The sequence below is a fragment of the Pseudopipra pipra genome, chromosome 5 (assembly GCF_036250125.1).
Source record: "Pseudopipra pipra isolate bDixPip1 chromosome 5, bDixPip1.hap1, whole genome shotgun sequence".
Lineage (NCBI taxonomy): Eukaryota > Metazoa > Chordata > Aves > Passeriformes > Pipridae > Pseudopipra > Pseudopipra pipra.
In genome coordinates, this window is record NC_087553.1 from 37,074,447 (window position 1) to 37,099,689 (window position 25,243).

A 25,243-nucleotide genomic window follows, 5' to 3' on the forward strand; every position below is an offset into this window, starting at 1 on the left:
ATTTTCAGTGAAACAGCTCAAAGAATTTTCTTTGTGACTCATATGGGACATCTTGGCTCCAACTTATATATATAATTAGGTAGCTTTAGCTTTACCCTGCTATAATGACTGACTGGGAGAGAGAGGTGTTGAAAAAGCCTAACTTTTTCCAAGTCCAGCTGTATTGCAAGATACCTCAGAAATGGCCACATGGCTAGCCCTAGTGTAACCAAGAACAATGGAAAGTTATGATTAACATTCTCCTAAGGGCAGTGGTACAGAAGGGCTCTATTTAATGGAATTAACAGGGCCCAGCTGGAGCAGCACACAGACAAATACCTGTGATCTTGTATTTTCACGCACTGTGCATGCAGTCCAGCACAAAACAGAGGTGGACAACCAAAAAAAAAAAAATCCTTCATTCAGAATACTTCTAGAACTGTGCTGTATAAAAACCTAGATATCATGCAATGTCCAAATCCATAGCTTGCAAGCAACACTACTTGTAGTAGTCTCAGGCATTTTTTGCCCTGACAAATTAAAATGTTACAACCAAGATCCAAGTAATGTGTATCAGCTTGACAAGATCTGACTATGAAGCTGTCCCCCATAGTATATATAGTAGAGCACAGTAGAGTAGTAGAGGACAGTATTCCTCCTCAGTACCGGAACTCAGCAGGCAGAATAGGTATCCCATGTGGTCATGATCACTGACCCACCACTGGAGAGTGTGACGATGATTCTGGTGCCACAAAGTCACCACATCAGTAATTTCCATATAATTTCTGAGCACTTGGAGGCTTTGCAGCCTCCCTAAGACCACCATTATGGAGGTACAGCATGAGTGAACCATACTAACCCTGGAATCCAAATATCGAAGATAATTCATGCAGAAAACATAGAAATGTGGTTATAATTGCTAAGCACAAAAATAAAGACAACTTGATTTATAAGCAAGGTCTGGCTGGCAGTTTTCTCATCCTTGTTTTCTGCACCATCTTCAGAAAATTCTTTTTTTTCTTTTACCATCTCTTTGGTGTTGTTTTTTTGGGTTTTGCGGGGGAGTGGGTTTTTTTGTAATCAAATCACCATTTACTGAGACATCAAAGGTAAAACAAAACAGAACTTGGAATAAACCAGACTCTAAAGATAAGCTGGACAACTAATTTCTCTGAGGCAATAAATCTTGAAGAGATTAAAAGACTGCAAGTGAAATCTCTATAAAAACAATGAAAATATGGACTATCATTGGCATCAGTCATGCCATCACATGAAACACTAAATATGTGACAGGATATGGACACTGTATTAATTTTATACAGTATCATATTGCAGTCATTTAGTTACTCAAATACCTGTAGTGCAGCTAGACTGTGTTTCCAATTACAACCTTAGCTATGAAACACACATGAAAGGTGTGACTCTTAGAGCATCCCGTCCCTTCAATATTTAAGGCTCAACATTGAATAGTATGCCTGCTCCAACAGAGCTGCTCTGGCCAGCAACTGAGGGAGGACTGGCCATGACACAGAACAGATTACAAACTTTATTCACCACCTGTATTAACACAAACAATTTTAAACCATGCACTGGTAAAACCCAGGATAGCCACCTTCCTTGTGTGAATGACAAGTTAGCAAAAATTGGAAGAAGCAGACCCATACATATATATGTACTGAATCATGGAGAAGAAAGATGAGGAAAAAATAAGTTTAAGTAATGATTTAAATAAAAACAAATTTTAAAAAAAAATCTCACATCAATAGAGACTCTGAAAAAAAAAGATGGACATGAGAAAGATTTGACGTGAAACAGTCAAGGTAAGAATAGTCAGCTACAGGAAAGAAGAGAGCAATCTGCAGAAACCAGACTTGCAAAAATAAAGTTCTAGGGAGAAGATCTTAAAGGATCCTGTCCCAGTTTCTAAAAGAGCCTTTCAGAGAGGTGAGGACAGAATGAAAAACTAATACTTTCTAAAACAAGAAGTGCTGAACCTTTTGCAAGGAACACATCTGTTTGCTTTCCTCACTACGTGATTCTAAAGAGATGCCCAGTCAGCAAACTGTTTTCTAGATCCTCTTCTTGAGCTAGTTACAAGAGAAGCAAGCAGTGGTCACAAGTTCTCAGCTCTACAAAGAGGATTCAAAACTAATAAAACAAGTCACTGCAGATTACTAGCATGATGTTCATCAGACCAACAACTTTTTCTGCATGAGCTTCCTTGCATTTGGTGTGGGCTGAAGACTCAACTTACTTAGCGCAAAATAAAACATAGTTAAACTAAATACCATTGTCCTGTGCTGACTATCAGCTAAGCATGCACATTGCACTTCACGAGTTACTGCAGAACAGCTACACCAAAATAAGCTCAGCCACAACCTAAGCCATCACTCTTGCTTGGGTATCTGCAGCCAGAGACAGCACCTTGTGTGTGTTCAACCCCAGAAAGCCCAGAAACATCTATTCAAGTTCAGTGGGATCTACAAGCAGAAGCTGACTGAATGAGCAAAGTTGTACTTTTACCTTCCTACTTGCTGTGTTTCATCATTGGCACAATAATGGAGAATGTTCTGTAAAGGAAATCTCCCTGCATTTTCCTAGCAGCACACCAGATTAGTTTTCTACCATCAGGTTTTTTTTTCTCTGCCATGTTTTGCCTTGTATCCTTATGCAAAACCATAACTTTCGCACTAGAAGATCAAAAAAATCACCTAAATGTAAACAAAGCATTCACTGCACCAAATCTAAAAAGATATAGCTACATTGTATGTAATTATTTCAAACATTAGAAAAAAAATAAAAAACCTCATCTGCAAACCCAAATTGACACTCCAACGATTTATGCACCACATCAACTTACCCTTTGGTGAAGGTGAGGTCAGCTTAGTAGCACACAGCTGTACAGTCTAACCTATAAACCTTAATTTAAAAACCTGAACTCTCCCATTCAGTGCAATGAGGCAGTCAGGTCTAGCAGCTACTGCCCTTCACCATTGGGCAGAATCTTCCAGAACTAAATGGCATTAAAAGCTGAAAAGGCAAAATCAACTTAAAATTCATACAATTATTCTGTCAGTGAATTATCTCATTTTCATAAGAAATATTTGAAGTCCATGGAACACACTGAAGTTTTCTGCAAATAAAATTTGATTCCCTCCAGAATAGAAGGTAACTGAGAAAGTAATCTGAACTTTTAAATTTTGAATTTAGGTAGAAGCAAGTTACTTGCTTTCTTGGTGGATCTAACGCAAAAATACACTGAATATTTAAAGTTGAGTATATGTTTAAATATCTCACTCAACTTCACCACTGCAGAATTAGTTTTTTCTACCCATTCTTCTAATTATTTTGTGTTTCTTTCAAAAACAAGTTTTACAAATCTAAGAAGGAAACCTTAGTGTTCTGCTAGAGTCCAATCCTTCCCTCTTTCTCCTAGTCGCTAGCAATAGTGTTTCAGGCTGCATTACTTAATATATAGGGGAAAAAAAAGTCCTCTTTGTTAAGGTCGTAGGTCTGATTGTATCTATATGACATTTTTCTCCTGCCCTTCTTCACAAGCCTGGTTTCAGTTATTTGATAGCAAACATATATACAAACACCCTGAATTAGCAGATTTCCAGATTCTGTTGTTACGTTTTTAAATTACAATTTTTTTGACAAATTCCATGACTGACAATTTACCTACCCATAGCCCTTCTGCAAAATAGAGTCAACATAGCAATGTTATTTTGTTCATATTGGCTGTGGCAAAGTAGGGATTAGCCTCTTCTCCCAGAAAACTAGTGTCAGGACAAGAAGACATAGACTTAAGCAGCACCAGGGGAGGTTCAGGTTGGATGTTAGGAAATATTTCTTCACAGAAAGGGTTGCTAAGTATTGGAACAGACTGCCCAGGGAGGTGGTTGAGTCATCATCCCTGGAGGTGTTCAAGAAACAATTAGACATAGCACTCAGTGCTATGGTCCAGTTGGCAAGGTGGTGATCAGTCAAAGGTTAGACTCGATGATCTGGAGGTCTTTTTGAACCTAAGTGATTCTGTGATTGGAATAATACAAACAGAAAATGAAGTAGTTTACATATTCATGTGTTATTGGGATTTTTGTTATTGTTTCTTTGATTTTTGTTTTATAACATTACTGTTGAAACAAAATAGGAACAACGTTGAAAAAATTGCAGGCAATATGTGATACCCCGCCTAGAAAACAGTAAATTGTGATGCATTGTTGCTCAGAAGTCAGAGTGATTAAGAGGCTACTCCTGGGTGGTTTTCTTCTGGTAGATGTACTGTTTTAACCAAGACCAAATAAAAAGTCATCAATAAGTTTTTTTGATACAACTTATTCTGTGGAAGCCTGTAAAATAATGCAAAGTGCTGCTGGGATAATTTGAAATTAAATCAGATGGTATAAGAAACCTGTTAATTGGATATATGTGCATGGGGAGAGTAGATGCATGCCTGTGTACAAATTATTCCCAGCAAGCCACTTTCAGCTCAAACAAATACTGAACTAAGTATTCTCAAGCTAGGTATTCACATCAATATACAGGTTTTCTATCCCCAACATTATGTAGTTAATAATAAAGAAGGTCAGCACTAAACTGCAAAATGTTATTAAAGGTTTGTTATTAGTGAAAACTGCTGTTCTACAAAAACTAAGGTTGCCAAAATCCCAGGCTGTTATCAGAGGTAAGGTAATTGCTGTGGCTGGGATCTCTCCAAAATTAAAACATACATACTTAAGGGCCTCTGCAAAGTATTCAAGCTCCCATTATAGTCACTTCTCAAGGGAATGGATTTAAAGTGTCTGCTTCAGGGAAAGCCAAATCACACTCTAGCAGCCTGTAGCCTGTCCTGACTTGAAGATCAATGCAGTTTGCCTAAACATCTGTTACACATCATTTAAAGCGCCCAAGGGATGGTAGACACCAAATGGGGCTGATGAAAGACTCATGTCTATGGACTAACAGCTGAAGGCCAAAAGGGGTGCCCAAAGTTAGGCACAAGAAGTGCCTGTTCAGGAATTTCCTAGCTCTTCACCAGTTATAGCAGGAGTTAGACACCCTATTCATATGTAAGAGCTAATGATAAATGTTTAAAATTCAGGTACCTGAATTTAAAACTGCAATCAACCCTGAAATATATGAATTTGAGCCCTCATCTTCTAAGCTTAACACATGACAAGGAAAAGATAAAGAAGGAGTGGTTGCTTGGTGCTCAAAACCAAAAAATATTCTCTCTTCAGAGGCTAACACCCCTTCTCCCACCTTTTCTTCTGACCAGCATCCAAAAATGTGCACCAGCTGCTAAGCAGGAGAATAATGACAAATTGAATTCGAACCCCATGGAAATGCAACCTACTTCACATTCAAACAATAGAAAAATAGAGTCCTAACCACCATATATTTAAATAACAAAGGGTTAGATAGTACATGCAGAAAACTATTTTTCAACTAGAAGAGTTGGAGGGTTTAAAGAAGGGAGCAGAAAACACTTTGGCAGCATGTTTATTGTTCATAAGCATGCCTAGGAGCTTTACACCTTGTAATCCAGTTGAAAAATGCTGATAAATCTTAATTAAAAGTAGCCTAGGGTATAATGATTATACAGCTCATTGTACTTCAAGATTTTCTTCCAAGAGATTATTTTAGCACCACTCAAACTTTGTGCAGCTTCACTGTAGAAACACACCTTTAAAACCCCTAGCTGTAAACCCAAATTCAAGTCAGAAAATATATCTGCAACCTACCACTAACATTGTAATCTTGTATTTAGTTCTTATTACCATGCTAAATTTTATTATTAGTCTCATTTGTAGTTTCATTTAGATAGTTGATTTGTGGCTATATCTTGTCTCTCAATAATAATGAGATAGAGGATTTCAAATTACATTCCAAAAAGCTTTATTTCTTCATCATGCACATAATTTTTACCTCTGCTTCCTCTAATTTTTATCAGCTTTGTGAGAACCAGAAATTTTCCTGGTTTTTGTAGTTCATGGAATAGAGGTAGTGACTGCCACTGCTCACATTCCTCCAGGAATGGCCACTGAATCTCTCCTGTGGCTTTTACCAAGGGATCTGGACAACAATTGAATATATATTTAAAAAGTGACACACCTGAAGAGGAAAAGAAAGGTCAGGCTGCAGCTCAGGAAGGCAGTTGCTTCCATGGATGTCACTTCTCTCTTCTCTAAAGTATTCAGGTACCCAGGGAATCTCTTGTCCAAGAGCTCTTCAGACAAGCAGGGCTGTGGGACTGCACTGCCCCACATTCACACATCTCTCATCACATATACTTCAGGAAATTTAAGTCAATCACAGGGATGCTACTGTCTCTCTAGAACTCTCCTGTGGGTTTCTTCTGAGGAAAGGGTGAATTTGGCAAAACAAAGACATATCTATATAACAACAAATGAATCCCTTTTTCCTGCAGCATTCAGTTATCAAATGCCTTGAGAAAGGGAAGGTAAATGCAAACATCATTTTGAGAAAAGCAATTTGCATTTAACATTGCCCATATTCAAACACTCCTGATGAAAGTTTTGAGACAGAAGTTAAACACTAGCTCTAAAAGCATTCTTGAAAACATAATGGGAATCACAATCACCATTACTGACAAAATAATGATGAACTTAATAACACCAAAATTGACAAACAAGTAATACAAAATAAAATAAAAAAAAAAAAAATCAGCAATCCAGTCATGATTACTACAGGTTTCAAGCATGCAAAGTATAGGGATATTTTCACTTCTAAAAAATTATCAAAACAAGAAATTCTGTATAGCAACAAATTCTACACCATATTACATCATCATCATCATCATCATCATGGCTAGGCTTCGCGAACGAAGATTTGGGAAGGGCTTTACCCACATTTTTTACAAGCACGCTGGTGGCTAAAAAGGCCAATACAAGACAGGCACATCTGCAAAAGGCAGAGCAAAAAGACTCCTTAGGTGGTATATTCTGCAAGGCACGATTATTTCTGCATTGTCTTTTCTCCTCGAGAGTGATCCTGCGTGCGTTCTCAAAGGAAGCAGCAGCGTTATAGATGGTGTGTCTCCAGACCTCCGGGTTGGAGGCCAGAGTAGACCAGTTATGATGATCAATATGGCCAAGGTTGAGATGTTGTTTCAGGGAGTCCTTGTATCTTCTCTTCAGGGCTCCTCTCTTGCGGCAGCTGGTGGCAAGTTCACCATAAAGCAAGATCTTAGGGAGGCGGTGGTCCTTCATCCTGGAGACGAGTCCTGCCCAACGCAGCTGTGTTCTCAGCAACATGGCCTCAATACTTGTGATTGTTGTTTGTTCTAGGACAGACATATTAGTCACATAATCTGACAACAGTGGATGCTTAGGACTGTACGGAGGCAGCGTTGATGGAAGCGTTCTAGGAGTTGCAGGTGGTGGCGGTAGATGACCCATGATTCAGATCCGTATAAGAGAGTAGACAGCACTATGGCTCTGTAAACACTGATCTTTGTACTTTTCTTCAAGTGTTTATTTCACCAAACTCTTTTATGAAGCTTTCCAAAAGCACTATATGCCTTTGCTAACCTGTTGTCTATCTCTCCATCAATCTTACCATCTGAGGTGATGAGGCTACCTAGGTAATTAAACTGCTGGACTGATTTGAGCTCTTATTCGCCAGTGGTGATATGAGGATGATGGAAGACTTCCTGGGGTGCCGGTTGATAGAGAACTTCTGTCTTCTTTAAGCTGACTTTCAGCCCAAAGAGCTCAGCAGCATCTGCAAAGCAGGATGTTAAACGCTGCAGAGCTGCTTCTGTGTGGGCGACAAGGGCGGCGTCATCAGCATAAAGCAGCTCCCGGACAAAATGGTTTAAGGTCTTGGTGTGGGCCTTCAGTCGCCTTAGGTTGAAAAGGTTTCCATCAGTACGGTATCGAATGTAGATACTGTCCTGATCATCGAGGTCTGCCGTGGCCCTTTGGAGCATCATGCTGAAAAGGACTGTGAATAGGGTTGGTGCGAGAACGCAGCCTTGTTTCACACCATTACTTATTAGAAAGGGCTCAGAAAGTGCATTGCCATATCTGACTTGGCCATGCTGATCCTCATGGAGTGAGATGATCATTTTAAGGAACGTGGGGGGACAACCTAAGCGTTCCAAAATCTGCCATAGACCTTTTCTGCTCACAGTATCAAAAGCCTTGGTGAGGTCAACAAAGGTTACATAGAGACCTTTGTTCTGTTCCCTACAGTTCTCTTGCAGTTGTCTGAGAACAAACACCACGTCTGTGGTACTCCTGTTGGCTCTGAAACCACACTGGTTTTCAGGTAGAATTCCTTCTGCTATAGTGGGTATTAGTCTGTTCAAGAGTATTCTTGCCAGGATTTTGCCAGCAATGGAGAGCAGAGTGATACCACAGTAATTTGAGCAGTCTGATTTAATTCCTTTCTTCTTATATAAGGTAATGATGACTGCATCATGAAGGTCTAATGGCACCTAGTTCCCAACAGTGCATCACAAACTTGTGAAATTTAGCATGGAGTGCAAGGCCCCCATGTTTCCAGACTTCAGATGGAATTCCATCAACCCCAGCTGCCTTGCCGATTTTCACCTGCTGTGTGGCCTTAAGAGTTTCTCCTAAAGTGGGGGCAGTATCCAACTTGTACTTCACCAGTTGCTGTGTGATGGACTGAATTGCTGAGTCTTGGACTACACGGTTAGTACTGAAGAGAGTCTGAAAGTGTTCAGACCATCGATTCAGAATTGAGGTTTTATCTGTCAGAAGCATTTGACCATCAGCGCTGAGTAGAGGGCTTTGGACCTGGTATGTAGGCCCGTATGCTGTTTTCAGGGCTTCATAGAATCCTCTGTGATCACCCGTGTCTGCGCATAATTGTGTTTTTTCAGCTAGATCAATCTACCACTTGTTCTGGATGTCACGGAGTTTCTGTTGGAGCTTGCTGCATGTAAGGCAAAAGGCTGCTTTTCTTACGTGACAGTGCAAGGTGTGCTTGATGAGCTATTCTCTTCTTCCACAACAATTCCTGGATCACTTGATTGTTTTCATCGAACCAGTCCTTGTTCTTCTTGAGGGAGAACCCTAAGGATTCTTCAGAGGACTGCAGGATGCTGTTTTTAATATGGTGCCAAAGTGTTTTAGGAGAGGTATCTGTGTAATCCATGGAATGGATTACATATTACAAAGAACAGACAAATCTCATTTGTTTCAGATTTTACTGCTGTGTAGCTTCCATGCATCTCCCCTTGCAAATAATGAAATACTTGCTCCTTGTTTATGTCCTCCAAGGCAGAATATGAGCAGAGACAATAGCTAGATCCACATTATCATTCCCTACACACTGATTTGGCCAAAACAGCCCTCTCTTGGGAGCTACAAAAGGGAAGTAATGCATGCTTTCTCAGTGGCATCTGTAATTCGTGCTGATGGCAGGATGGTGGTCAAACCCAGGGTGACCACCGACATCACAGCACAGCCCTTCATTCTTAACTCCCAAGTGTCTAATCTTTAACCTCCAGCTAGGCTACTCAGTACTTTAACCTCAGACACTCCTTTTCTGTTTCCAGCTCTCCAAGGAATTACTCTGCATCCTCTTAACAACAACTAAATTCTCTCCTGCTGCCCAGGAACAAATAACAGGATAGAGGTGAGGGAGAACCAAGAGACAGGTAGTGCTCTTGGCCTCTGTCTCCTGATAATAAACAGAAGCAGTTACAGAGAGATCTCATTCAGTCAATGCTGCCTGGCTTGGAAAATGCTGCAGGATGATATAATTTTAATTGTTTTCTGAACCCAAACATGATTCAGGAGCAATGGTGGAAATGGCCATTCTGATGAAACGGAAATTGCAAAGATTCCTTTTTAGCATTTTGATCACTGAATAGAAGTAGAACAACAAAAAATGTTTTGAGTTCTATCATTTTTTCATTCTGAAAAGCCATGCTTCATTCAAAGACATACCATTTAGAATGTTATTTCTTATTACATGGAACAATTAGAAGAGTCAAAAGCCAAATACAGTGTTTTGATTTCCTTAAAATACTGCTTCAATGAAGCTGAAATAATGTTTTTTGAAAAATCATTTTTATGGACAAATTAATGTTTGTTTTCATCCTCACTCAAAAGAGGAAAATTCAGCATTGGCGTTTCATTGAAAACAGGCATGCCAAGTTTCAACCAGCTGTAATTCTCTAAGTAGCTGTGAAAACAGATTCCAGAGGTTCATAATCAGATTTGAGCTATTGTTAAAAATTACACCCACACCCGAAACAAACCCCCCTCATAATATAGCAAAAAGATACACGACTTGATACAAATTTTAAAAAAACATTTCAGAGAACAGCTTCTCAGCAATGTTCCTGTGGGAGTCTAACATGGGCAAAACAACTCACTTTTCATACACTTGCTCTGAGAAATGGCAGAGTTGCCTTTGCTATAATTTTCATATAATCCTTTTTCCCTCAAAGATCTTTTGAGACATGTTTGAGCCATAGATGATTTCTACCCAAAACTTTAATATTCAGGAAAGTTTCAAGCAACTTAAAACATGATAATGCAATGTAACTCTTTTCTAATAGAAAGGGGTAAAAAATATGTATTCCCATTTATGATGCCTAAAACTATTTACATTTGTACCACATATCAAGTTAATTCCTACAAATACAATGTAAACATTTCCAAAGACACATGCCTACCTTATTGCGCTCTAAACACTGTGTTCAAGCATTGTTCTGAGATTTTGATTTTGCAAGGCCAAAGTCCATTATATTACAGCATAAGTGGCAATTCTAACACTGCACCCATATCAAAAAAACAATCAGTTTATGTTTTTTCTTTTAGTAAGTTCAGCATTCACCTCCTTTCTTAATTAAGTGTTGAAATTGCTTGAGTGATTTTGGTTGTTTGAAGAAGACTAAATCATCTATTGGATAGAGCCGTGAAGTTGTCTGTGAAGTACCTGTTTCATCAGCTACTACTACATTCAAAGATTATCTGATGAGCTCTGCTGGTTGAATAACTAGAAATCACACATACTGTGTGTGAAAAGAAAGAAGAGAAATGTACTCAATACAATTTTCATCTAGTAACTGAAGACACTCAAAAATCATACTGAAATCAACTGTAAAATCAAAATCATAGAATCATTAAGGTTGGAAAAGACTTCCAAGATCATTGAGTCCAACCTTTGACCAAACACCACCATGCCAATTAAACCATAGTCCACGCCATGTCCAGTCATTTCTCGAACACTTCCAGGGACGGTGACTCCACCACCTCCTTGAGCAGCCCGTTCCAGGGCTCGATGACCCTTTCAGTGAAAAAATTCTTCCTGATGTCCAACCTGGATGTCCCCTGGCACAGCTTAAGGCCATTTCCTCTTGTCCTGTCACTAGTTACCTAGGAGACGAGGCCAACCCCCACCTGACTACAATCATGTAGAGCATGATAAGGTCTTCCCTGAGCCTCATTTTCTCCAGGGTAAACAACTCCAGTTCTCTCAGCCATTCCTCATATGACTTAACCTCTATACCTTTCACCAGCTCCTTCTGCTTCTCTGGATGTTCTCCGACACCTAAATGTCTTTCACACAGAGAGAGGCCTAGAACTGGACATAGGATTTGAGGTGCAACCTCACCAGTGCTGAGTACAGAGGGACAATCATTTCCCTAGTCCTCCTGGACAGACCATTTTTGATACAATCCAGGATGCCATTGGGCTACTTTGCCACCTGGGTACACTGCTGGCTCATGTTCAGCTGCTGTCAACCAGCCCCTCTAGGTTCTTTTCTGCTGGGTCACTTTCCAGCCACTCTTCCCCAAACCTGTAGCACTGCCTGGGGTTGTTGTGATCTAAGTGCAGGACCCAGCATTTGGCCTTGTTGAACCTTCATACTATTGGCCTTGGTCCACTGATCCAGCTTATCCAGATCCCTCTGAAGAGCCTTCCTACACTCCAGCAGATCAACACTCTCACCTAACTTACTGTCATTGGTAAACTGACTGAGGGTGCACTCAAACTCCTTGTCTAGATCATTGATAAAAATATTTAAAAAAAAATAAATAAAAAATATTAAACAGGACTGGCCCCAATACTGAGTCATGGGGAACACAGTGACCAACTACCAACTGGGTGTACCATTGTGCACCACCACTTCGTGGGCCCAGCCATCCAGCCAGTTTTAACCCCGCAAAGATTGCACCTGTCCAAGCCATGGTCTGCCAGCTTCTCCAGGAGATTGCTGTGGGAGACAGTATTGAAGGCCTTACTAGACAACTTCTACAGCATTTCCTTCATCCACTAGGTGGGTCACTTGGTCATATAAGAAAGTCAGGTTGATCAAGAAGGACCTGCCTTTCCTAAACCCATGCTGGCTAGGCCTGATCCTCTTGTTGTCCTTTATGTGCTGCATTAAGGCACTCAAGACAGTCTGTTCCATAACATTCCCCAGGACTGAGGTCAGACTAACAGGCCTGTAGCTTCCTAGATCCTCCTTCTGACCCTTCTCATAGATGGCCATCACAATGGCCAACCTCCTGTCGTACCCACAGGTGGATCCCATCCAGTCCCATAGAGTTAATGACTGTCTAAGTGGCACAGCAGGTCACTAACTACTACTTCCTCCTCAATTACGGGGAGTCTATTCTGCTCCCCATCCCTGTCTACCAGCTCAGGGTGCTGGCTGTCCTAAGGATAACTGGTCTTTCTGTTCAAGACTGAGGCAAAGAAGGCATTGAGTACCTCAGCCTTTTCTTCACCCTTGGCTACAATGTTTCTCTCTACATCCAATAAAGAATAGAGATTTTCCTTGGCTCTCTTTTTGTGTTAATCTATTTATAAAAACACTTATTATCTTTCACAGTGGTGGTCAGATTGAGTTCTAGCTGAGCTTTTGCCATTTTAATTTTCTCACTACATTACCTAGCACCATCCTTGTATTCTTCCTAAGTTGCCTGTTTCTTCTTCCAAAAGCATACTCTCTCTTTTTTTCCCCTGAGTTCCAGCAAAAGCTCCCTGATCAGCCAGGCCAGTCTTCTTCCCTGCTGTCTTGTCTTTTGGCACATAGGTATGGCTGGCTCCTGTGCCTTTAAGATTTCCTTCTTGCAGTATGTTTGGCCTTTCTGGACCCCTTTAAGGGCTGTTTCCCAAGGGACTCTCCAAACCAGTGGCCTGAATAGGCCAAAGTCTGCCCTCTGAAAGTCCAAGGTAGAGGTTTTGTTGAACCCCTTCCTTACTTCACCATGAATTAAAAACTATATCATTTCATGGTCACTGTGACCAAGACGGCCTCCGACCACCACATCTCCCACTTTCGTAAACAGAGGGTCCAGCAGGGCACCACCACTGATAGGCTCACTTAGCAGCTGTGTCACGAAGTTCTCTTCCACGCGCTCCAGGAACCTCCTAGACTGCCTCCTCTCCACTGTATTGAGTTTCCAGCAGACATCTGCCAAGGTAAAGTCTCCCATAAGAACAACGGCTAGTGATCATAAAACGGTCAGCCAGCTAGAGTATACTTCATCTACCTCTTCGTATGTCCTCTACACTTACAGAAAACAAGTAGATATATTGTTAACCATCCAGCAAACATTCACTGTTACAGATTTCAAATAACCTGAAGCTTCTTCCTTCAAATTCAGTAGGAGCAAAAAAAGAGGAAAAACCCATAGTACTGCCATGTATATCATGTGTTCAGAATAACAAACTTACATATAAACAAAACAAGTTTTTAACAGTGATAAGAAGGATAAAATTAAGCACACTTTTCACACTGTCATGTGCACAGGTATTAAGTGATAATGAAAAGCTATTTAGAGTATGGCAGAACTGCCACTCCACTAGAATACAAGGAAACTCCCTGGTAAGACACGGAATTTTACAACACGGTCTACCTGCTGGTTTTTTCAGTAGTGCTTTATCTTTAGGAAGAACAAAGCTTACTAGAAAGCTTAATAAATACACCAATTATCACACAGGAGACACTCTACAGTGAAATCCAAGCAGATGGCCTTATGAAATTTCTGATCACGTCTGCATCACATTTGGAACTAAGCACATAGGCTTCCACTGGAAACTAGATTAAAAACACCACCTACAATATGAAGTAGAGCTTTTTATGGCTAGCTTGATACACTTTTAAGTTAACTTGCATCCAGCTGTAGTTTTACTTTTGTACCCATCATCCCACCTGTCCTGCAACCCCAAAATGCTTAATGAAAAGCAGAGCACGAGTCTCTTCTTCCAGATGCTCCTGGCTGACACAGTGACATTTTATGCAAGTCAGAGCAGCTTGGGCTGGCCCAGGGATTTACAGCTGAAGTTACCAGACAACATGTCTAGTTAAAAGTACATGACAAGAGCATTTGGCTAACCCACATTTGCTGCCTTCATATACTTACCCCCGCATCTGGATCTACAGGATTACATTACCAACTGGCTCTCCGTGATCTCAGCTTACTTGATGCAGAATAAAAGCTGTCTCAAGAGTTTCATGAACAATGCAAACCAGATGCTAGGAAGTCTCATCAAATCAGTGAAGCTGGGAGTAAGCTACACAACCTCATTTGAGTGACACCAACTACTATTTTACTATTTTATTTCTAATATTATCTGCTACCTGTAATTATAAAAATATAAATATCTTAAAAACACCCCTACACTTCCACTTAAAAAGGAAATGCCTGGATCTCATAGTTTTGGGGGAAAAAAAAAGAGGTACGAAGGCATAAATTGAATATATCCTAAAGGACCAGAAATCTAAAAACCAAAAACAAAAAACCAAACAAACAACATAAAAAAGAGCCCCACCACACACCAAAAAAAACAAAAATAAAATAAAAAAAAAAACCACACAAAAAAACCCCAAAAACAACAAAAAAACCAGGAAAAAAAAAAAAGCCACAAAACAAACAAACCAACAAAAACCCCTCCAACCTTGCTATTCTTTCAACAGTTTGGAATTTTTTACTCAGCCATGTGATTTCTGCTTTTCTTTTGCCACCTATCAAGCCCCTCAGACATGGTCAGTCCTCCTCATTGACCTTATAAAGGATTTCTGTGTAGAAAAACAACACATGAAAAGCAGCTTACATAGCGTCTCGTTATTCTACATACCAACAAAACAAGATCTTCAGTTGACTGTACCCCTCGAAAGGCAACAGCCTAGGTAACACATAATTCATGTGCTGAAAGCACTTGCATCGCCATCCCTAACAGGCAGCATATCATCTTAAGAAATCACTTTGAAGAATCCTTAAGGTTTCCAGAATGGTTACGTTTGACCTGTAGTTTGAAAAATCACATTAATTAAGCAACCAACTTCTGCTAGTTCATTTCATCCTCATTTATGACATTTTAGCCCTATTCTGTTTCTCTCAGGCATACACATTATGCCAACATACACAATCATTATTAAGTAGATACTGTTTTCTGTGTTCCACCTTAAAAGGAGATACAAAGGGCGAAGGTTGTCACCATAATTGAATTCCGAACTTCAACCTGTCAAATTTCAGAGCGCTACCGCTGCACCTTGAAGGTGCATTGGCACAGCGACTACAGTTGTCTTTGACAATGTAAAGAAGAAAAATGTTACCTTAAAGGGGCAGCATTTTCAAGTTTAAATTATACTATTTCATCTTAATTGGTATGCAGAAATTTGTAGACTAAAAGTGTCAAAATTACCTTTTTTCCCTCTATTTTTTCTTTATTTTTCATTTATTTTCCTCTATTCCTAAATAGATATTTACATTGTGATGAAAATTCTCTTATTCATGAAGCTTTAGATTATTCTGCAACCAGAAGAACTTAACTGTGGAAATTGGTTCAGTGTGAGTGTGGTCTTTTGTACATCTGCACAGCCACTGCTTACTAACATCTTGTCATGACTTTTATCATTCTAACTTACATTGTAATGCTTTTTCAAGTATTCTGTAGAATTGCGGCACAAAATATACTCAAACACCATAGAAAAATATACTTTATTACAAAATCTCTTTGGAAATATGTTGTTTTTTCAACTGTTTCACACTGCACAGTATTCCTGATTTATGACTCTCTTATGGCAAATCAGAACATTACTGTCACATAAAGTTGGATAAATGCATCTGTATTTACACAAAGGGAAAAACAAAGCAGTTACAGCACTAACAAAGAGCGGCAAACTTCCAGTGACGAATCACATAAACCATCTCTGTCAACACTAGTTACAGATTAAAATAAAAAGGAAAAGGTGTTGCAATAGCCCACCAAAGAGCATATAGGTCTTTTCAGTGATTCTTGGGGGCAGGGGGCGGAAAAAGTGAAGGCAGGATGGGAGATGGAAGGATAGTGAGAGCTAGCATTAAGAAAACTATGCAGACAGCTTTATACTCTACCTATCACAAAACCTCACTGACTCTCCCCACACCAGCTGTAGTGCTTGCTACACACCCTGAGTAGGTACAGATATGAGCACAAAGCTAGAGCTCCAGGCTAGAGCAGAGCCTACCACAGCCCTTGTGGGGTTCAGTGTGAGCACATCCACACACAAAATGGCATGGAATGCAAGAGAAACTTCCAGTTCATAACCGCATAACAGAAGAGTGCATTAGTTATTATCTAGTTATAATGACACAGAGAAACCTTTCCACCTCTGACCAGAGAGGCTGGCTTACCTGCAGGGGATTGATCCCAGGCTCCCGCATTCCCAGCTGCCCACCTTCAAGAAGCAGGCCACGGACAATGTGAACATAGCTGTTGTGCTTACAGGCTCCTGTCCCTGCCTAGCACACAGGTTTCCCTCCACTGCAATAGCAGATATTTCAGACACACCGCAGAGGCTCCAGGCAGAGTGACCTGGCTGCCAGGCTCCTATATTCTTGGTGCCGAGTGACCAACATGGGCATCTATATCTCTCCGTAACTGGGAGCACTGAATACCAGTGACTACCAGTCACTCAGCTCCCTCTCATTGACTGAGGAGCTGTAAGGTGGTCCCAGTCAGACTAACAACAGCAGCAGCAATTAGCATCTCATTACTACAAACAACATGTAAAATAGGGCATTTGTTATCTGCACTAATGCCAGGATGAAGGTGAGGTGGGGAATGGAGAGAAGAAATTACAGCAGTAGTTTGGATTAATGAGGCAACACACATCCTGCAGACTTAATGGGAGGAGCGACAGAGTTCAATTAGAGAGAAGTCTGCAGCCTCATTACTACTGCCAGTTGTCACTTAAGGCACTGGTACAGACAACCTATGCAGCAATAGGCAAAGGAAAAGGAAGTAACAGATAAATGGGAACAGGAAACTTCCTTTAAGCACTTTTCACACTGGAGGTCATCATTCTGGCAAGTTTTATGTTTCAAGAAGAAACAGAAATACAGACATCACAGATCTGAAAGGGTTGATATGAGAACAAACCCAAAGTCAGACGTTTTCTTTCCTTTCCCCTGCCACCCAGAAACCACCTCTTTGTATATTGACCCACAAAGTTAATATTAAATCAGTCTTCAACAGTTAATAAAGATGCTTCTGCGTGCAAATGATATCCAATCAAATGGGTGCCCTCCTACTTAAGGTCAGGCAAGATGAGTTTACCTGTCCTTGCAAACCACAGGGGACTTCTACTGCTTCTTGATCAACGTCATGGAAGTTTTATGATTTAAAACTTTGAGACCAGACAACACACCGTACTCAACTCCCAACCAAATGATAATCTAGCCCAGTATCCTGATTCCAACAGTGACCCTCATTCTCACCCTATTGTCTAGATAGCCATCTGGAGTGTTTTATTTTATTTCCCTCCAGATTAATATGTTTCTTTCTGTTTTCTTCCCCTAATTAGGGACAGCTTTAAGGGGTTTTTTGTGGGGGACCTCTATACCAGATGCCTGAAGACAGAATGTATGAAAAAGGCAAATGCAGAAACTCTCCTTAAGCAACTCCTGGTTTAGTGACCTTTTGAGCTTGAGGATGCATCCAGGCTGTGTTGTTTAATAGTAACCAATGGACCTTTCTACAAGCATAAGGTATTTCATCGGTTTCTCTGGCACTAACCAAGACATTCTGCCTTCTCTTAATAAGGTAATTTAATTCCTTTTTAAAGTATATAGAAAAGAAAAATGACCAGTATGACTATTAACATGCAGGGCTGAGATTTGGAAAATCTGATTTCCTCTCTTTGTTCTCCGTGTGACTTTGAGCAAGTCCATGAGAAGGGGGAAGTTTTTGATAAAAATCACACATTTGCAGAAGAAGATTTCCTCTTTAATTTCACTGAGATTCAATAAAACTTCTTTCTCAGTCCTTACTTAAATAGTGAGACTCTAAGAGCAGGGTTCATCTTTATTGTGCATTCAGTAACTTATGCTATCTTATGGAGGCCCATCCTGGTGGCCACAATTTATAACAGTACTATTAATATTTAAATCCTTGGCAGAGCCAAAATAGTAGCCTACAGCTCTTCAGAAAATATTTATAGCTCCAAGATGGAAATTTCTTACAAAGTCTAGGAAATAATAATGCCAAGGTTGTGGGTCTGATCCCCATAGGGATCATTCACTTCTGAATTGGACTCGATGATCCTTGTGGGTCCCATCCAACTCAGAATATATGATTCTGTGACTGACTCTTAAATCAAAGAAACAAATGCCAATAAAAAATCCTGTCGAGACTCACTCCCTTAGATGAGTAAAATTCCCAGCTTCAACAGCTAGTGTAGATCAAGGAATGAGGACTGATATTTGCTGTTTGTCTAGTTCAGTTTGTACATGCAGGCTGTCAGCATGAGGCTACAACTTTTCCTCTTCACATCCCATACCCTAATAAAGTCCCTCCTCCTACTTGCATTTGGTATAGCAAAGAGGAGGCTACAAGTCTGCTTAGGTTTAGGTTGGTTGGCTTTCCACAGACTTGGCCTAAAATCACTAGGGATGGAGAAGATGCAGGACTATCCTTTGCTGACAGCCTGCAGCTTCACTGAGTTAAGCGTAGCATGAAACTACAGGCCTCAGCAACCACCTTCATCATCACAGCTGCCAAATACAGCAGTCCTCCCCTATCTTCATTCCTCACGGCCATTAATTTCAATCCCTACATGCTCTTCCCATTTTAGCCACTTATTCAGCACAGGCTTATGATGAATCAGATTAGAGTAATGGTTTTTTTTCCCCAGCTGGTTCACGAAGCTGACACACAACAACTGGTGCTAGCAAAGGAAGGCAGCTGGTAGGAACAGAAACAAACAGGGAAATGTTACTTTTTTTTCGGGGGGGCTGTGCGGCAATGCTGTTACCAAGTGTGTTCAGACAACATCTCAAGTTTATGCCATTTTGGAGTCATCTAAAAAGAAAAAAGAAGAAATTGCTAATATCAGGTTATAATTTTTAGATCTTCAAGAAGTGCCCAAGTGCTACAAAAAATAGATAATTTAACTCTATACATCTGAGTATGTTGTTTCAACAATTCATCAGCAACAGGAAACACCTATTTATTTTATAGTGAAACATGATACAAAGGATATAAAAATCCACCTGATTAGTTCACAAGGGAGTTCATTCATAACACGCTTTAGAGGGACGAAAATGACTGCTTGAGTTCACATATTACTACTTGATCATATCTTGTACATTTGTGTGATAGCTGCTAATCACAATCCTTTCCAAGAAAAATTATCGGTTTCTGCTAGTCACACAATAATCCTCTGTTCTAATTTTTCCTTGGTTTCAAGAGCCGGGTGTTGCTCTTAAAAAAAAAAAAAAAAAAAAACAAAAAACAAAAAACCAAACAACCTGGATAAGATTAAAACCTCTCAACAGAAAAATACATGGTCTCTGTCAGATCCCACCTTTGCATGTGGAGCTATTCAGCACTATTTCAGCAGGGGAGCAGTTAAATACATTTCAGTTTTTCCAGTCTGCAACGTCCAGCCAGTCAGAAGTTGCTATATTTGAGGTGTGCTGATTCGACATACTTCATCACATATGGTGCACAAAGTACATTCAAAATAGGTTCATATGGCTTTAACTTGAATTACCTCTTCAACATTTGCATGCCTCTAAGATGAACATTGGAGAAGATGAACAATGGAGAAGCACAAAGAACATACACAAAGCTCTGAAAAGCTTCATTTCTAGTCAACAAATTAGTGGAGATCTAGACTAAAATGTGCAGTGGCTTCTCATTGCTATCTTTTCCCATATAAATTAGCAGTTTCTGCTCTTCATGCAATTCTGTGTTCTAATTTGCTCCTGGAAGATGTTAAAAGTTTACAGAGAAAAAAGATTAGAAAGGATAGATTCCAGCTAATGATCAAAAATCTGGTATAATATGCATTTAGCACAGATGGATAATACACATTTAACAAAAATATAGAAAACTAGGTATTAGAAGTGTATATAGTCTATGATTTAAGAGAAATGGCACTCAGGAGTGATTGACCATCCTGGGGAGGTGAGGAGATGCAACATTTTTTTCCCATGTTACAAGCAATTCACTATACAGATCCTCAGTTCAATAAACCGAATGTCTCTGAGTCAGAGTATCTACTGTTAAAGAACTCGGTATTTGTTTCAGGGTGCCAGAAGAGTCACTAAGAAGGCTTGCTGAAGCAAGCTGTTGCTAAACTATCACAGACCTTTTAATTTATTAGTGAGTACAGACATTCATCTTTTCTTTTTGAAGTGTTCATCTTTATTGTAACAGTATTATTTTTGGTAATTAACATGAAAGCCAACTTCATTTGGCAGGGAAGATAATTTCTCACCTACCTAGCCATAGTTTGCTTGTCCATAGAAATTTAGAGAGCCATAAATCCACAATATTTCTGAATTTAAAAAAAACTAGAATTTGACACAGACATAGACAGTAAGTATATTCACTTAAAACTTCAATGATAATAGATCTGAATAAAAAATTCTTTAATTATTCCTACTAATATTAGAATTAAAATAAATTGAAACATCCTCTTATGCCTCTATTTCTTTCCAATGGCGTAAGCTTGATTTAAATAGTTTTCATGATTGTTTTATTATGTCATTCTTGCTATAGAAAAATTAGAAACTCATAAAATCCAAACTGGGGTTGAATGAATAGATAACAAGATCTTTTGATCTAGAGATGGATATCACCTCCTTTATGTACAAAAATAAAACACTATTTCAACGTGAATGTGACAAATCACACAGCTCTAACATTTTGGGGTTTAATTCTAGAGGCTTTCTTACAGTCTGAGAAGAAAAGACCTTTTTTTTTTTTTTAATTGAGGAATTCATTGAAAAATACTACTGGGGGGGTGGAAACCACAAACCAAAAAACAAAGGCAAGGGATGGTGGAGAAGAGAGAATATGTTTAACGTCCATATTCTCATCTCCTGCCATTTAAATTAGGATCACAGCCATACAAAAACCGAACTATTGAATCCTTTTCTCTATGAAAATCGTCTGCTATTACCAAATCTCTGGCATTTCAGTGCATGATAAGTAACTATCCAAATACCATTCTCTGCTACAATCTCTCACTTTGCACCTCTGGCATCTCAAGTTGTTGCAAACCATCCTGTCACATGCTCAGCTCCACTTGTTCACAGAAAAGCAGTTTCTCACTGTGTCCAGCCCCCTTACACGGCCAGAGCCCTGAGCATTGTGCTCAACTTCTGGAAAGCCCAGCTGAGGTTCTGCTCCACCAGAGTGGGAGTGAACTGTCTCCCCTTACAAAGAGCTGCACACTGGCCTAACAGTCTTGTAAAGAGGAGAAAAAATTTCCCAACTTAAAAGTATCAGCAGTGAGCAGGCAATTTTCACAGATCAGGTGGAATGTACAAAAGGACAAGATGCATGTCTAAAGTTTTGATGTACTACTTCCGTGTTGCTCTATGTGAAAGTAAGGAGTGAACAGCAACACTCATTTTTAATTAGTCCCAGCGAGTCATTTAATTGTTGCTTATTTTGCAGGCTGCAAGATGGATAATAGAGCTCCTGCATTACAATCTGGTAAAAAAATAGGAAAGTAAACTTATTTAAACACACACAAACCCAGACATATTGCTAGTAAAATTTGTATTGATGTTATGCAATATATTCCAAACACATCTCAAATATTCATTAAGAAAAAAAAAGATGAACACAGCAAATAAACATTTTTCCAATTAAGTGAAAGCTCTTTAAAAGTTTAGGCTGTATTCATTAAAATTGGACTGCATTCTGACGTTAACTAGAAGTGATTTTGTGGGGTTCCACATTAATCTTTTTTCAGTAATTTACATATATAATGCAGCTATTTGCAAATCAAAGTACACTTTTTGTGCTGCCTGTACTGCATATTCAACATGGACTCTCAACACAAATTTCAGTTCTTCTCAGGACTGTCTCTCGCGTAGGACTCCTCCATGTCCTCCACAATGCTTCGCAGGAGAGAGAGCTGTTATTCCCACATCCCCCCTGCACACATCACCCTTACTCTCCTCAGCATCCCATGTGGTTCCCTCCTCAGCTGTAGAGGTGGGAGCAGCCTGGTGGTCTTCCTCAAATACACATACTAAGAGCTATTTCTTGTATTTGCTCCTCTCCTCCTGGAGAAGGAGACTGAAATACTTTCAGGAGGGAGTCCAACCCATTTCTGTGCAAGCACTGCCAGAGCAATGCATACTCTTTCTTTGTGCCTATCTCTGCACCCTGCTTGGACACTGCTACAAGGCTCACAAGTCAGACAGATCGAGTGACCTCAGCTTAGTCAGCTGAATTCAGGCGAGGTGGATGAGCGATACAGTGGCCCACCAGGTAAGGTTTCCCCAACTCCTCTGTCCACCTCATCCCTCAGTGCTGTCTGCTCAATGAGAGTAAGTACTGTGTGTGAACATCAAAATGTCACAAAAATACTCCATGCAGGAAACCCTGGAGTCTTCTGCCCTTTCTGTGGATTAAATAGGCTCATAGCGTCAAAAAGCAGCACAGCCACTGCAACAAAGGGCTAGATGGTGAAGTCATGGGAAGGTGACGGGACAGAATGAAACAGGAGCACAGCTCTCACTCCAGACAGCAGCAACCCACCAGAGGGGCTCAGCAGCTCGTAAAAGAGCACTCAGACTGCTGTAATGAACTGGAAGCTTATTATAGTGGCAGTGAAAGATGGAAGGTAACTACACAGAAAAATCAGAAAAATTGCATTGCTTCAACATGGCTCTGAAAAATGAACTTTTCATAATAAGTCTGTGTGAAAAGAGGTGCTGACATGCCAGTATATGTAAAAAGACTTCAGCATAACACACGAGGAGGGACATACCGAGCCAGTCTTTGAAGCCTGCTAATTCACTGCTGTACTGGCACTGCGGGGCAATCTTTCTTTCTTCCATGGACATAAGTAAATACATTCAGCACTCTGGGGGATCAATATGCAAGGCAAGGTTATACCCTTCCCTCAGAGCTATTTTTCTGTCTATAATCATACTCTAATCTAGTTCATCTTCATCAAATATCATTGGGTGAAAAATTAAAGTGCATTTGTCTCCCCTTCCCCTGCAAAACGGGTATTGCTGGAATTCACATGAGCTGCATCTGCACCACCTACTACTTGCATCAATTTTAATTCATTTTTTAAAAGCTATTGCTTGCACAAACTGCACAGATGACAGAACAGAACTGAATGGCTGCACACTATCTTGCAAGGGCAGGTGATTTCATCAATTCATCCGCTGGCGTGATTAACAAACAATCAATCAAAGTTCACCAATTTCATCTCAGTATTTCACCTAAAGATACCAGGAATGAGGTACTATATCTACCTTGAACTTGCTGTAATTTTAAACTGCTCCACTTTATCACAGCTCTTCATCTGAATGACTGGTGCTAGAAACTTGCCACTGTAGAATTAATAACATATTGACACTTCCATCCCCTCAGTCTATCTTTGAAGCTTGAAAGCAATATCAAGGAATAGGTTATTTTACTTGGAAGCAATGACTATTTGTCTAAGACCACAATTCTCCAAATGTAAACAAAACAGAAAGTACAAATTTTGCCAGTAATAAATAGATCAAATTTGCCTGGCAAGTGTTGAGGGCCAGATGATATTTCTGGCCTCCCTACAAGGACTCTAGGGCACAGTGGAGGAATATTAATTGGTCTCTTTCCTTCATTATTAAAATCAGTGGGGATAGACTGCTCTATCCCAAGGCTGGTAGATGGGATCATAGGTCCAATTTCTTCTTGGAAAACATTAGCATGATGCTGTTACCTTGTACCATGTGCCTGCATGAATGGAGTCACCTGCATCCCACGAGGGGTCAACACTACTTGTAGGAAGCAGAGTCCCAAAGTAAGATGACAGGGAAACACAAGCAAGATTTAGAGGCAGCAGCTGTGAACTTCACAGGGTGCTCACTGCCGCTCAGTTACTGCAAAGTACAGACCGCATGTGCAATTCCTTCCTTGCCACTGCCCTCAGTGGGGCTGCTTCCCCTTGCCAAATGTTTATTCTGACAGTTCTCACTGTAGAAATGAATGTGGGGTTTTGCCTGGGTTCAAGCCAAGACATCCTACTGCCCACACAGAGTCTTCTGAGATAGAGTGCATGGTGCTGCATGTCTGAGTTGCCTGCACAGCTTTGGATATCCCTTAAAGGTAGGACTCCAATTCATTGGTCAACTGCCCTGTTCCGAGTGAAGCTTCAGGGCGAAGCCACTTGAAAGCATCCAACCCTCCAGTGTTATAGAATAGAATCATTAAGGTTGGAAAAGACCTCCAAGATCATCAAGTCCAACCTCAGACCAAATACCACCATGCCCACTAAACCATATCACAAAATGCCACATCTACTCATTTTTTGAACACTTCCAAGGATGGTAACTCCACTTCTGCCTTGGGGAGCCCACTCCAATGCTTAACCACCTTTTAAGTGAAGAAATCTTTCCCAGTATCCAACCTGAACATCCCTTGGTGCAACTTGAGGCCATTTTCCCTTGTCCTGTCACTAGTTACCAAGGAGAAGAGGTTGATCCTCAGTAGAAATTCTTACAGCCATAAATGCCCCCTCAGCCTGGGTTGAACATTGCCACTTAAAAGCTAAATGGGATTGGAAGCAGACATCTCCTAGAATCATAGAACAACTTGATTTGAAAGTATTATTTTCTTAGTCTTCTCCAAAGGACAAAATATTTTTTCCTACAACTGATAGCAATGAGTGTTTGGGAGGTACCATGACAGGATTCAGTCCAAAAAGCCATTAGGTCCCTATACCTAGTCACATGTGGCTGAGTCCAGCTGCTCCCAGGGATAGGAATGAACTTCTACTGTCCACATCCTTG

At 40.1% G+C, this 25,243-nt stretch overlaps 1 protein-coding gene across 2 annotated transcripts in view; it reads right to left on the reverse strand.

Annotated features, from left to right (window-relative positions):
* Nucleotides 1-25,243, reverse strand: part of NAV3 (neuron navigator 3) — a 527,200-nt gene that overhangs the window by 463,866 nt on the left and 38,091 nt on the right. The window lies entirely within an intron of this gene.